The sequence below is a fragment of the Adiantum capillus-veneris genome, chromosome 15, assembly GCF_014529385.1.
Source record: "Adiantum capillus-veneris isolate H3 chromosome 15, ASM1452938v2, whole genome shotgun sequence".
Classification (NCBI taxonomy): Eukaryota; Viridiplantae; Streptophyta; class Polypodiopsida; order Polypodiales; family Pteridaceae; genus Adiantum; species Adiantum capillus-veneris.
Window position 1 is genome coordinate 63,248,469 of NC_140945.1, and position 13,017 is coordinate 63,261,485.

The 13,017-nt window shown below is 44.8% G+C and overlaps 1 pseudogene; it reads right to left on the minus strand.

Moving 5' to 3' along the window:
- Window positions 1-5,923: 5,923 nt before the first annotated feature.
- On the minus strand, window positions 5,924-9,841 carry LOC147440781 (uncharacterized; annotated as a pseudogene).
- Window positions 9,842-13,017: the final 3,176 nt, after the last annotated feature.

Below are 13,017 nucleotides of genomic sequence, written 5' to 3' on the forward strand. Positions count from 1 at the left end.
ATGGCTGATGAGTGACTCTCGATGCTCCAAAATTGTAGTGATGAGAGTCGCAATGGAGAGCCCACACTTTGGCTGGGAGAGGAAAGTGTGTAGGTCTAAGTTATGGCTGAAAATGTGAGAGAAGCAAGTTCGGATGTGATCAAAAGCTGAGCACTCTAGTAGTGTGTGGTACTCAGACTCTCGAACTTGCAGTGAGCATAATGTGCACAATCGATTTGACTCTTCTCCATTGCCCCAACGCCCTATCTCGCATCGAAGGAAATGGGAGCTAAGCCGAATTGCTGCGATAGTGCGTATCGCGGACAAGGGAATAGGCTCAAGCATGTAAGTGTGAGTACGGTTTCCTCTCTCAGCGAAGAATATGGTTTTGTAGTTGGGGGCAATATAGGTGGTGTAATGTATGAAGCGTGACCCACCGGATTTCTCCCAAGCCGTAATACATTGGCGTTGTAGAAAAGCTTCATTCACTTGAGAGTCAATTGAAGCATCATGTAGCAAGTGTAATGCATCCCATCTCCCAAACCACTTCTTTATGTCTTGCATCCATCCCGCGCTCAAGATCTTGCTTTTATGCGTCTTTTGAACTTTTTTGCTTGCTTCCCATGCAATTGTAGGAAGTCGATGTGAGGGGTTTTGACGCATCTTTATCATGTACTCCACAACCCTTTCCATGCCCATAACCTCAATTGGAAGAGATCCCGACTCAAGAAGTAGGAGCATATATGGTGTTGGTGTCTTAACTTGGAGAAAGTTTGTAAGAAAACGCTTTTGGACATTCTCAAACTCTTTCCAAGTAGACTTTGAGATGCTCCCGCCCCACACTTCAACTCCATAAAGAAGAACAGGTGTCACCAATGCATCAAAAAGATACTTCTTGAGAACCCAACACTTGATGTTTCCCGCATTACACATGTTCTCAAATGCATAATATGCTCTCTTTCCCGCTTCCAAACGACGCATAGCACATTCATGCCACTTGTGATTGGATGGAACCTCAAGGCCAAGGTACTTAAAGCTCTCAACAACTTCAAGTGTCTCGTTGTTGTACACAATGCATGGCTTCTCCTTATGGTTGGTTTTCACAAGCATAACCTTTGTTTTGGATTCATTTACAATCAGCCCACTATGCAAGCAAAAGTTCTCAAGAACAACCATAAGCTTTTGTGCATCTTCTAAAGTGTGTGCTAGAAGCACTACATCATCCGCATACAACAAAAGCATGATTACCGCATTGCAAATAGTGACCTCTTCAATGCCTTCTTCTTGCATAAAGTCAAGTACCATTTGTTCCAATTGATCGATGCATAGACCAAAGAGAGTTGGTGACAATGGACATCCTTGTTTAACCCCAATAGTGCTTACAAAAATTTCTGAAATTTCTCTTTCCATGCGCAATTGACAAATCACCTTCTCATAGATTCGAGAAACCGCAAGCATAAACTCACTTGGCACTTGGAGTTCTTCCATCCTTCTCCACAAATTGTTACGTGGAATCATATCAAAGGCTTTCTTAAAGTCCACAAAACAACAATACAATCCCTTGCCTTTCAACCGACTTTCCTCCATGAGAACACGAAGAGTGACAAGATGATCAATGGTGCTATGGCATCGACGAAAACCCGCTTGTCCCTTTGCACGCTTGTCATTATCTTCAGCCCAATCACTCAATTTCATTTCCATTATGCACCCAAACAACTTTGTCATAAGAGACCCAATCATTATAGTCCGGTAGTTGCTTACATTCTTTACATCCCCTCCTTTATGCAAAGGCTTAACCCAATTAGTACTCCAATCATAAGGCATACCATGTTGAAGTGCAAGGTTGAACATATCACACATCCACTCATGGGTAAAATCTCCCGTCCATTTGATCATCTCCGGCTTGATACCTTGAAGATATCCCGCTTTGCGAGTGGCCAACTTTTCAAGCCCACCGCATACATCCTCAATAGTAAAAAAAGACGGCATACATGGGAGTGAACCATAAAATGGTATTTTTTCAGTATTTTCTTGCTCATATAATTGCCTACAATGTGTGTACATATCCACTAGACTCAAGTTACCAAAATTCTCAACCCGCTTGCCTCTCAAGTTTTTCCAAAATCTTCCACATGCATGTGCCTTTTCTTGGACTTGAAATTCTTGTTGCTTTACTTCCCATCTTCTTCTCTTCTTTTGAATCAATGCCTTGTATGTATGCAAATGACTTTGATAGTTGTTTTTGTCCATAGTTGCATCAAGCTTAATTAAGGACTTTCGAGCATCTTGACATTCTTTATCAAACCACCTTTTGCGTGATCTATCTTTGTTGATACCATGGAGATGCTTTATGGCAAAGCATTCTTCCGCACAAGAACAAATAGCTTTCTTGAAAGCTTCCCATTTAGTTTCCAATGGTGCATCACATTGAAGCTTTGTCATCCATAATTTTTGCTCAACCATTTCAATGTACATTGGTGCCCGTTTGAAATCCATACATAGTGATAACTTCTCTTTCCTTTGGCTGAGATTATCATGCTTAGTTGCTTCTCCACATGAAAGGTCAATACATAAGGTGCGATGGTCGGATTCCGGGGTCCATTGACCAAACATAAAACTCTTTATGCGATACATGATGGCTTCAGAGAGTAGCATATAGTCAATCACACTATCCCCATTATGTCTTCTACATGTAAATCCATTGGTTCCACTCCACAAAGATACACCATTGGCAATGAGCATACCCGTGCTATTACACATGTGTAAAAGTAACTTTCCATAGTGATCCGGCTCTTTCTCATCCATTGAAGTACGATCATACAAGTGACCTTCCTCCAACTCCCTTGAAATGTATGGCATATCAAATTGTTGAGTATCATGTTGCAATGTTTTTGTGCGAGCATTCATATCCCCAAATACAATAACATCACCTTCACCTTTGAAATAAGCAATGTCCTCTTCCAAATCAGAAAATGGTTGATCTCTATCCATGCAAGCATAAAAGGGAGAATCATGATGAGGAATGTAGCAACCGGCTACAAAAATGGGTGCTCTTTTTGGTGTCATAATTTTCAGCCATACATAACGTTTGTACTTGTCATCTTTTACAATTGATACAAAATATTCCAATCCTTTCTTAACCATACATGCTAACCCTCCTTGTCCTCTTCGTTGCTTGAGATTCTTTGACCACATCAATGAATGTACATTGTAATCTTCCAAGCCGTTAATCCTTTGTGTATCATGCTCCCAAGTTTCAACAAGAAGTACAACATCGGCTTTGCTTGTTAGTTCATCAATGCCAACCCCCGCATTCCATGGGTATCTATTACAATTCCAAAAGCATATTTTCAATTGTAACTCGGTCTCATAGGTCACGCATCCCTATTTGCTTGAGAGACTTGCCTCCTCCTTGGGCACATTTTCTTCATGAGAGATCTCCTTGTTTTTATTATTCTTTTCCTCATATGCCTTGCGACGCATATTTTGTTGCTTAATAGTGCGATCTTCACATACAAAACATTTTGTATCCCTCAAATAGATCCAACTATTATCAAGGATAATCTTTCGCTTGGTCTCATCCGGCATGGTGCATACAATTGGCCGTTCTCCCGAGCGAGGAGCTCCTTGCTTCCCCACTCTATGTGCTCCATAGACCATAACTCCGGACATGCCAAAGTGGGTTTTGAAGAAATCTTCAATAACAATGGCAAGAAAAGGAGGTGTCTCTAACTTCTCTTCGGGAATTCCACGAATAACAATGTTCTTGGAACGTCGCTCCCGTTCCTTCAACTCCTCCACATCCACATTCTCAACATTCTTTGTTTGAACCATAGCTTGCATGAGTGAGGAATTAGAAACCACATTGCTACCACATACATCAGCCCAAGACTTGTTTGTGCATACATTTTTCATGTCGCATACATCCCGGCTCATAGTGTCAAATTTCTCCTCTTTCAATACATGGTCATGCTCTACTTTGCTTATCCGCTCCTTCAAAGCATTCAAGTCCACAAGAGAGCGTTTACATTCCTTGACTTCCTCTTCAAGTTGCATCAAACGTGTTGTTTGCATCTCAAGTGTCCTCTTGAGATTCTCATTCTCAACCACAAGTACCCTTAGTGTGCCATTCTCCATTGCAAGTGCTCGTAAGTCTTCGCCTTGTTTGTTTACGGTCTCTTGCAATGATACCAAGTACGCCATGATCATGGTTTCCGATGTCGTTGGTTGGGTGGTTGTGTTGCTATCTCCACACTTAGGAGATTTTGGATCATTTTCCACAATGGTTGTGGACCTTGTTGAAGAAGAAGAACCCTTGCGAGTGCCGGAAGACATTGTATGTAAAATAGGAGATGAAAATCAATTTTGTTGAATCTGTTCACTTCGAAAATGCTGCTACAGAAACGCCTTCCATAACTCTGAAAATTTTTGTCTTTACATCAATGCGTAGAGGACTTCGTGCTCTTCGATTGAGGCTATAGATCACCCAAATCGGAGTTCGGATGAAGAAGTTATGATCAAAAGAGTGGACTGTTGTCTACTAGGTCAAAAAACGGCTGCACTGAGAGAGAGAGAGAGAGAGAGAGAGAGAGAGAGAGAGAGAGAGAGAGAGAGAAGAGAGGAGGAATGAGGTAGAAGAGATGCATAAGGAAGGAGGAAGAGGATGGTGGCTAGAGGAGGTGATGGAGGAAAAAGGTGGAGGGGAGGGAGGATGTTGGAGGAGGAGGCTGAGGAGGAGAAGCAAGTGGAGGGGAGGAGGCACATGGGCGGCAAGAGGAGGAAGGAGGAGGAAGTAGAGCTAAGGAGGGCGGCAAAAAAAAAAAAAAAAAAAGCTCGCTCCAGTGAGCTCGCTCCATGACCTAACTCAGAGATCACACACACACACACGCACACTCCCAAGTTGATTACGAGCTACAAAAAGCTTTGCAATTCGTGCTTAATTTCTATTGCAGAGTTGATTCTCATGCAATGTTGCGCCATGCTCAATTTTTGCTGCCTCCAATTCCTTGCTTAATTGATTTCGTGAGCTCCAACGCTCACTTTTCTTGCTCACGAGTTGCCCCCTTCTCCCTCTAATTGCTCTATTGCTTGAGCTTGTCTCAGCTTCAAATTTCCTACAAAAATTCCATTCTCTAGCTTGAGCTTCAAGGGGGGCGCGGGGGGGGGGGGGGGGGGGTGGGGTCTTTGATCTGAGATCCTCTCAAAGCTCGAGCTACGCTAAGCTTCGAATCTGCTACTTGTTTGAGTCGATGTCTCCACCGCAACCGAGTCGAACCGCCTCCAATCCGACGCCCCCAAGCCCCGTCGACGTTGAGGGAGCTTTGATATGGTTGAAAAAGTTAAATGGTGCACAGATGCATGTGTGCACGGTGCGTGCGGGGAAGGGGAAAAGGAGAAGAGAAGTGCACTATGATGTGTGGGTGGAGAAACACTTCAGAATGAGAGGCTCCTTGTTCTTTGTATATGTACAAGAATAAAGATGGTGTAGGCAATGGGCGGCCAGACACTAGGGACGTCCGTCCGGCCCCAGGTAAAGGCACTTCGCCTTTAGCCCCAAGAGAGGCTTGTGCTTTGATAGGGCTATCTCTTAAATGTACCATTGCAAATGTCTTTTTGAACAGGGGGTGTAGAGGCTTATGCTTTGATAGGGGTATCTCTTAAGTGTACCATTGAAAATCTCTTTTGAATGGGGGCTGCGGGTGCAAATGAAAAAATTTCTGCTTTATAGGATGGCAATTCTCTGTTTTGAAGGATACTAGCCTACAAGGTCTATCTTATTATAGTGGGAAAGGTATATCCAATGTGTGTTAGTAGATAATTAGAATGTATCTTTCCTTTTTTCAATGGCTCATTCATCTAGAGAGAGGTTTCTTGTGTGAGAAAAAATTAAAGGTATGAATTCAATTCTATTGCCATCTTCTCCAAGAAAGGGACATGTTGTCCTATAAGGTAGAGCCTATACAATATCCAAATCCAACAATTCAAAATTGCTTTGAAGTGGTGTCCAATTACTTTAATAAACAAGATAAGTTCTTGTAAATGAGAAAAGATCACTTGCAGGAGAGAATGTGATTTTTTTCCGACACACTAGGGGGCCCACAGGGTGGGGTGCTTATCCCTTCCAAATATTACCCATGTTACATGGTCGAGCAAGGGCCATGTACCATCGGGCAAGAGCCACGCATAGTCATCACCATGGCCACCTAATTGATGCACAACGTGCTGGGAACAATGGAGAGAACTCGTAGCAACCAGCTAGGAACCTCCTCCTCGGCTCACCCACTCGAGGAGGAGGATACACTAGAGTGTCAAAGGGCAAGAGCCTACCAAGTGAGCACAAGGTGTCCCTCTAGAGTGTGACCCAGCAGAGGATTTGAACTCACAACCCATAGGTTGAGAGGCCAAAGCCTTACCGTTAGACCAACTCTTTGGGGACGTAGGAGAGAATTCTTTGGCAAACATCATGTGCAAAAAGAGCATTAAGTAAAGTGTCTCCCTTATCAGTAACTTGGAGGTAGATACGTGAATGTAATAAGACTTCAATCGACAAGGATAGAAATTCTCTTTGTCATAGCCTTGTACATGAAACTTTAGTCTAATAATTCATGGTCTTCATGGGGTTTCTTGCCCTTTAAATGCTTTATCTTCTGGACTTAAAATCCTCTAGACTCCTTGTTACATTTGTCTTTAAATCATAAGGATTGGACCTTGTCAAAATCTTTGAACATCCATTTCTACTTGATAAGAAAAGTTAGAAAGCATATTGCAACTTCCAAACCATGCAGTGCACTGGAGGTCAACAAATGATTGAAATATGTAAGCAAATGATGAGTGGCTGCAGCATAAAGTAAGGCACTCAAAGGGCAACCTTGCTTAACAAATCTTTGTAAATCGAGGAAGAGCCACGTATCAAGGAAGCATCACTACCATTGTAAAGCCACTACATTACAGGCTGCAATCTCAATCCAAAACCCAACTGTGCCATAGTCATAGCAATGTAATCCCTGCTAATAGTGGCTTTTTCAATATCAACTTGACACACGAGCACATTCTGTTTAGTGTATTTGGCACATTCCATGCCAATATATGCATTAGCTGGATTATTACTAATCTGTCTGCGAAGAATGAAACCATACTGAGCATGATGTAATCCATCATATAAGAAACCCTTAATTCTATTAGGCAACATCTTACTGACCAACTTATATATAACTGGCATGAGAGTGATAGGGCGCTAGCCCGAAAATGATTCACATAGATACTTCTTGGGGAAAAGAAGAAAACACACACACACGCGTGCACGCACACACACACACTTGTTGACAAAGGCATAAAGAGAGGCTATCTCACCATCACGGAGTTATGTCATCCTCCACCCAATTGCCTCCCTGGATACTTTAGAGAGCATGATACTTGTACATTTCATAGAATGAAGGGATAGGATGCTTTGAGCAAAGAGGTAGACAAATAGGGAGACCATCATGCTTCACTGTTTTTGTTTTATGATACATAGTGGCAGTGACTCTTAAAGCTAAATTTAATCATGAACATTAAACAGCCATTAAGATCAGAATTTGTTTAGGATATGCACGCATTTTCGACCATGTATCGCTTGAAAACGCACAACTACAGACCCTGTTTAGGCCATCAATGTCCAAGAGTAGGCTTGCATAAATCGAGTTCCAAATACAAGGACTTTGAATTACCAGCTGGTTATCATGGCAGTCTTGATAATGAGAGGACTTCAAGGCAAACTTTCTGTAAGTGGGCAGTTGATTGTTGTGCTCACTCGAGCTAGGCATGTCGTTTCCCAGTTAAACCATTAGACTACCATAGCAACTACCAGTTATGGTCAATGTGTTCCGATTAAGGTTGTCGGCAAACCATATGGTTCTCTGGTGAGTGGTCTGCCATATGCTGGAGTAGCAACCATATAACCATCAAGGTTAATCTGTTCTAACAAACTGTTCCTTTCTTTAAACACTGAACTTGGGCTGCCTTCAGACTATGCATTGATTCCAGAACATAGAGTGCCACAATGCAATCAAATAGGCATAAGCAACCTGGAAAATGAAGCCTCTTTGCACAACAATTTCATGGTCAATAAGAAGCTGAAAGAAAAGCGGCTACAAATTCTGTTTGCTTTCTTGGAGTGATAGCCGCTTTCATGGCCAAACTCACATCAGACATCTGGGATGAGCCATGATCTGTTTCGACAACAACCATGCTCGTAGCATACAAAGCACCATAATCTGTTTCGCGATCATTCCGTCACATGCAAGGTTTTATCCCCTTTTACCAGCTGCATGTATATAAAACTTGCATCATCCAGAAACCTGTAATCATTTCACCGTACCACAAGCTTCTGATGTAGCTGCTTAGCTTACGGCAACCTCTGCAATTGAGCAAATGACCAATATCTATACAAGCAGCATCAAAACCTCTCGCATTTTGTTACACATGATAAAACACAACCTCATCACCCACAGGCTTCACTTTCCAAGACCTAGAAATTAGTCACTTTCTCCAGCAGCTCAACAACCTCACCAGTCCGTCCCTGCTTACATAACCAATTAATTACAGGTGTGCAAATGGTTTCGTCGGGACAAATTCCCTTCGCTAGCAATCCTTTCAGTCATAAAGAGGAGGTCGGCTCTTTCCGCCTTTAACAGCCCATCAGTCAGAACAGAATGGTTATAGCCATAAGACCGATAAGCCATGCTGAAGATGCAGTCCAGAATGCTTACTGCATTCTCTGGGGCCACATCCTTACACAACCATTGCGTCAGCAAATTGAATGTGGAAGCATGGGGATGGCAACCATTTGCGACCATTTTTCTTATAATAACAACAGCAGCCTCAGCTTTACCTTCCTTAAACAGGCCATTCACTACAATTTCATACGTACATGAATCTGGCATACTCCCTTTCATAGTCATCTGCTCAAGCAAATCCATCGCTTTATCGACATTCCCCTTCAAGCAGAACCATTGCATTAGCGAGTTGTATGTGATCATGTCTGGCGTGCAACCAGCATCCAGCATTCTGTCAAGTGTTAACAAGGTCTCCTTTTCTTTCTCTGCTTTGAGCAAACCCTGTATTACTGCAGTAAATGTCCAAGTGTTCGGCAAGCAACCCTTGTTCATCATCTCTTCCATGAGTTCTAATGCTTGATCAACTCTGCCAGCATTGCACAGACCCGTGATCATTGATGTGTATGTAAAGACGTCTGGCGTGAACCCATGATCTTTCAGCGAGTTAAATGTGCTGAAGGCATCGAGGATTTTCTGTGCTTTAATCTGCGGGTCAAGGAGAGCGTTGTATGCATAAATATTGGGCGTGCACTCGAATCTAGCCATGGCGTTGAATGCAGTTTGGGCCTCCTCGGCCCGCATTTGCATACGCATTGATCAGAGTGGTGAATGGAACAGGGGAGAGAGGGATGCGGGCTGCATGCATGGAATGTATGAGAGACCATATCTGATCGAAGTCCTTGACGCGAGCCAAGACCTCGATGAGGGCACAGTATGTGAAGGGGCTGTGGGCAAAGTTGGGTAAGCGAGAGGCCCAATGGAAGACTCCGCAAGCCATGTGAGGATGGGTTTGCAGTTTGAGGATCGCAACAGAGGCGATGGACTTCTCCAAAGAAGCACTCCATTGATCCTCCTTGTCGATGAGCGTGCAGATCGTGTCTACTAGCTTATCAAAGCCAGCCTTCGAAGTAGCAGAGCTTGAGGAACGAGCAAGCTGGAAGCGGAACTGTCGCACGCACTGCCTCCAGAGAGAGCGTCTGCTGCTGAACGAACGGTCGATACTAGAAACAGTACGCAACCGGTCGGTGAGCTCATGTAAGTCTGGTCCGGTCATCCGGTTCATGTGACACGCAATCATTGGCTACTCAACTGCCTTACGCCGAATCAAGCGAGGGTTGAAAAAAGTCAGTGCAGAACTAGCAAGGCGACCCTGAGGACTAAGTAACACCTATATTTAAGAGGGGGAGGCAATGGGATCAAAGGCGTAGAAGCCCACACGCGAAAGTCGAGAAGATCACAGCCCCAAAAATCAAATCAAAAACTAAACCTGGACATGCACTAAACCTGGACAGCCTGGGAAATGCATCTTATTTTATAATATCATGTTGTAAAAAGAGGTGTGAGTACACAATGCGTGCGCGAGTGAAGTGGTTAGCCTATGTGACCCTAAACTCGGACAGCTAGGTCTTGGGTTCAAGTCGCCTCGTCGTGCCTCGTTTTTCCCGCTGGCCATGTTTAATGCGCCTCGCTTTTTTGACGGTGTGCCTCGTTTTTCTCGTTGGCCGGGTTTAGTGCGTTTCGAGATCCTGCTCCACAGTCCCGACCGTCGATCCCATTACTCCATCGTGCATTTAATATAGGTGTCATTTAGTCCCAAGGCAAGGCGACTGCGCCGTATAATCGACAATCTTGGTGTTTACGAGGCAATCTTGGTGTTCACGAGAGAATCCGACGAGCATGGAGAGGAAGGCGGCACACAACTGGCAGGCAACAGACCAACGATGCGCAGGAGCCAGTAGGCCAAGGCGGAGCAGGAAGCCTCGTGTGAAGCTGGGGAGAACACATCTTTTTTTAAAGTAAAAGTACATTCAAAAAGCACAAGTCGCTTGCCTGCATGATGGTTAGGGTGTGAGGCTTTAGCCTTTCGAGCGGATTGGGAGAGTTTGAAACCTGTTGAAACTTCAAATTTTGCGCCTCCAACAGTCCTGCAAGGCAGCAAGGCAAAAGGAATCACGATAGATTCCGGGCAATAAAAGTGGAATCCTGTCATAGTATATCATGGCAAGAACCTCATCTATATATATAATATATAGATGACAAATAAAGTGAAAATCAAGATTCCCTCCCAAATTATGATTTCTCCCACTGGTGATTGGTTCTTTTCTTAAATTTGAGTGGCGCTTGGTTTTGAGAAACAAGCTCCCTCATCAGCTGCTAAATGCAGGCCTCGGTGGCAACATGCACGAAGGGCTAAATGGGGACGTGCTCTCTCTCTCTCTCTCTCTCTCTCTCTCTCTTCGCATGTGCAGCAAGAGATATGATTCCAGGTATTGCGTGGCGTTTTCGTGTGTGTGTGTGTGTGTGTGGGGGGGGGGGGGGGGGGGGGGGGGGGGGGGGGGGGGGGCTGCAAAGCAGCTCCTGCATCGCTTTCCTGTCGGGAATTCAACCCATGTCATAGCTCGCACGGCCCTCGTCTCCCCCCCACCGCTCTGCATTGAAGGACTCGTTACTTTATAATGCAGACATAATGGTGTGGTTTCTTTGGTTTAACTAAGGTGACTACCTTTTGTTGAATCCTCAGCAAGCTGTGTTGCACATGTGGTTGTGTCCCACACTTGATCGTGCGGGCAAGATGCCACGGGTGAGAGAGGCAGCACGTTCTACTCCTTCTACCAAGCCCACCAGTCCCCCGAAGGAAGAGAAGGGGTATGTCCCCCTTGCCGAGCGAAGAGAGGGCGATGAAGGCAAAGTCAAGAAGAGTTAGGTCTTCGAGCGAGCTCAACAGAGCGAGCTTTTCTTTTTTGGAGTGCCGCCTTCACTACCTCCCCTTCCTTCTCTTGCTACCCATGTGCTTCCTCCTCTTCCCTTCCTCCTCCTCCTCAGCCTTCTCCTCCAAAATCCTTCCTCTCCTCCACCTCCTCTCTCCATCTACTCCTCTAACCACCTTCCCTTCCTCCATCTCCTCCTCTAGAAACCACCATCCCTTCCCTAAAGTCCTCCTATCTCTTACTCCCTTCTTCCTCTCTCTCTTCTTAGTCACTCTCTCACCTCTCTCTCTCTCTCTCTCTCTCTCTCTCTCTCGTGCTATCTTCCCTCTGTGCGAGTGTCTCTCTCTCTCGCCCGCCACCCCTCTCTCTTGTTGTCTCCCCCTCCACCCTCCCCCCCCCCCCCCCCCCCCCCCCCCCCCCCCCTTGCCTTCCCTCCCTTCTTGGAGTGAGCTCCACCCCTCTCTCCTCTCTCTCTCTCTCTCTCTCTCTCACACACACACACACACACACACACACACATACACACTAGGACGAGAGGGAAGGGTGGCAAGGGTAGAGAGAGAGAGAGAGAGAGGGTGGAGAGAGCTATTTTTAAAAAAACAAAGCACTAGCAGTATCTCTAGTGCCTCCCTTTTTTGTAAAAGAGGGAGAGAGGGGGAGAGAAAGAGAGAGTGATAGCGGGAGGGGAAGAGAGAGGGAGAGCATTAGGAGGGAGAGAGAGATAAAGAGAAGAGGGGTGGCAAGTGGAGAGAGAGTAGGAGATTGAGAGAGAGAAAGAGAGGGAGTGCGCGGGGGGAGGGAGGGGGTTTGTACAAGGGGTGAGTCTATCTTTAAAAAAAAAAAAAAACAATACACTTCACCTCTCTCCCTCACAATTTTGTTGCCCCCTTCTCTCTCTCTCTCTCTCTCTCTCTCTCTCTCTCTCTCTCTCCTTATTGATCTCTCTCCCACTACATCTTTCTTTGCCTCCTGTCACACTGTCGATTGAGTCCCTCCAATCCCAATGAGAAATGAAATGAAATGCTATGTTAATTGTCTTCAAAAGGCCAAAATGACCCGTGCGACCAAACCGATACATTCTTGGTGGAACTAATACAATGTCTAGGTACAAAATAAAATGAGAGAGAAGGAGACAGAGAGACACAGAGAGAGAGAGAGAGAGAGAGAGAGGGGGGGGGAGAGGGGTCCGCAAGGGAAGGGCAGGGTTGGGCACGCGAGGGGAAGGGGGGATTGTGAGAGGGGGAGAGTGGAGTGTAGGTTTTCTTCTTTTTCCTAAGGGAAAGTAATGGAGTGTTAGGGGTGCTTGGGCCAAAAAAAAAAAAAACCTACACTCCACACTCTCCCCTATTGCTTTGGATGGCTTTTTGGCTTTCTAAAAGAAGCCTTGGTGTTGAGTCGAGTTAGGCTATTGCTTTGGATGGCTTTTTGGCTTTCTAAAAGAAGCCTTGGTGTTGAGTCGAGTTAGGCATCCTTCCAATGTTTTCAGTGCCAACGATGGAGACTCATCTTAAATGTTG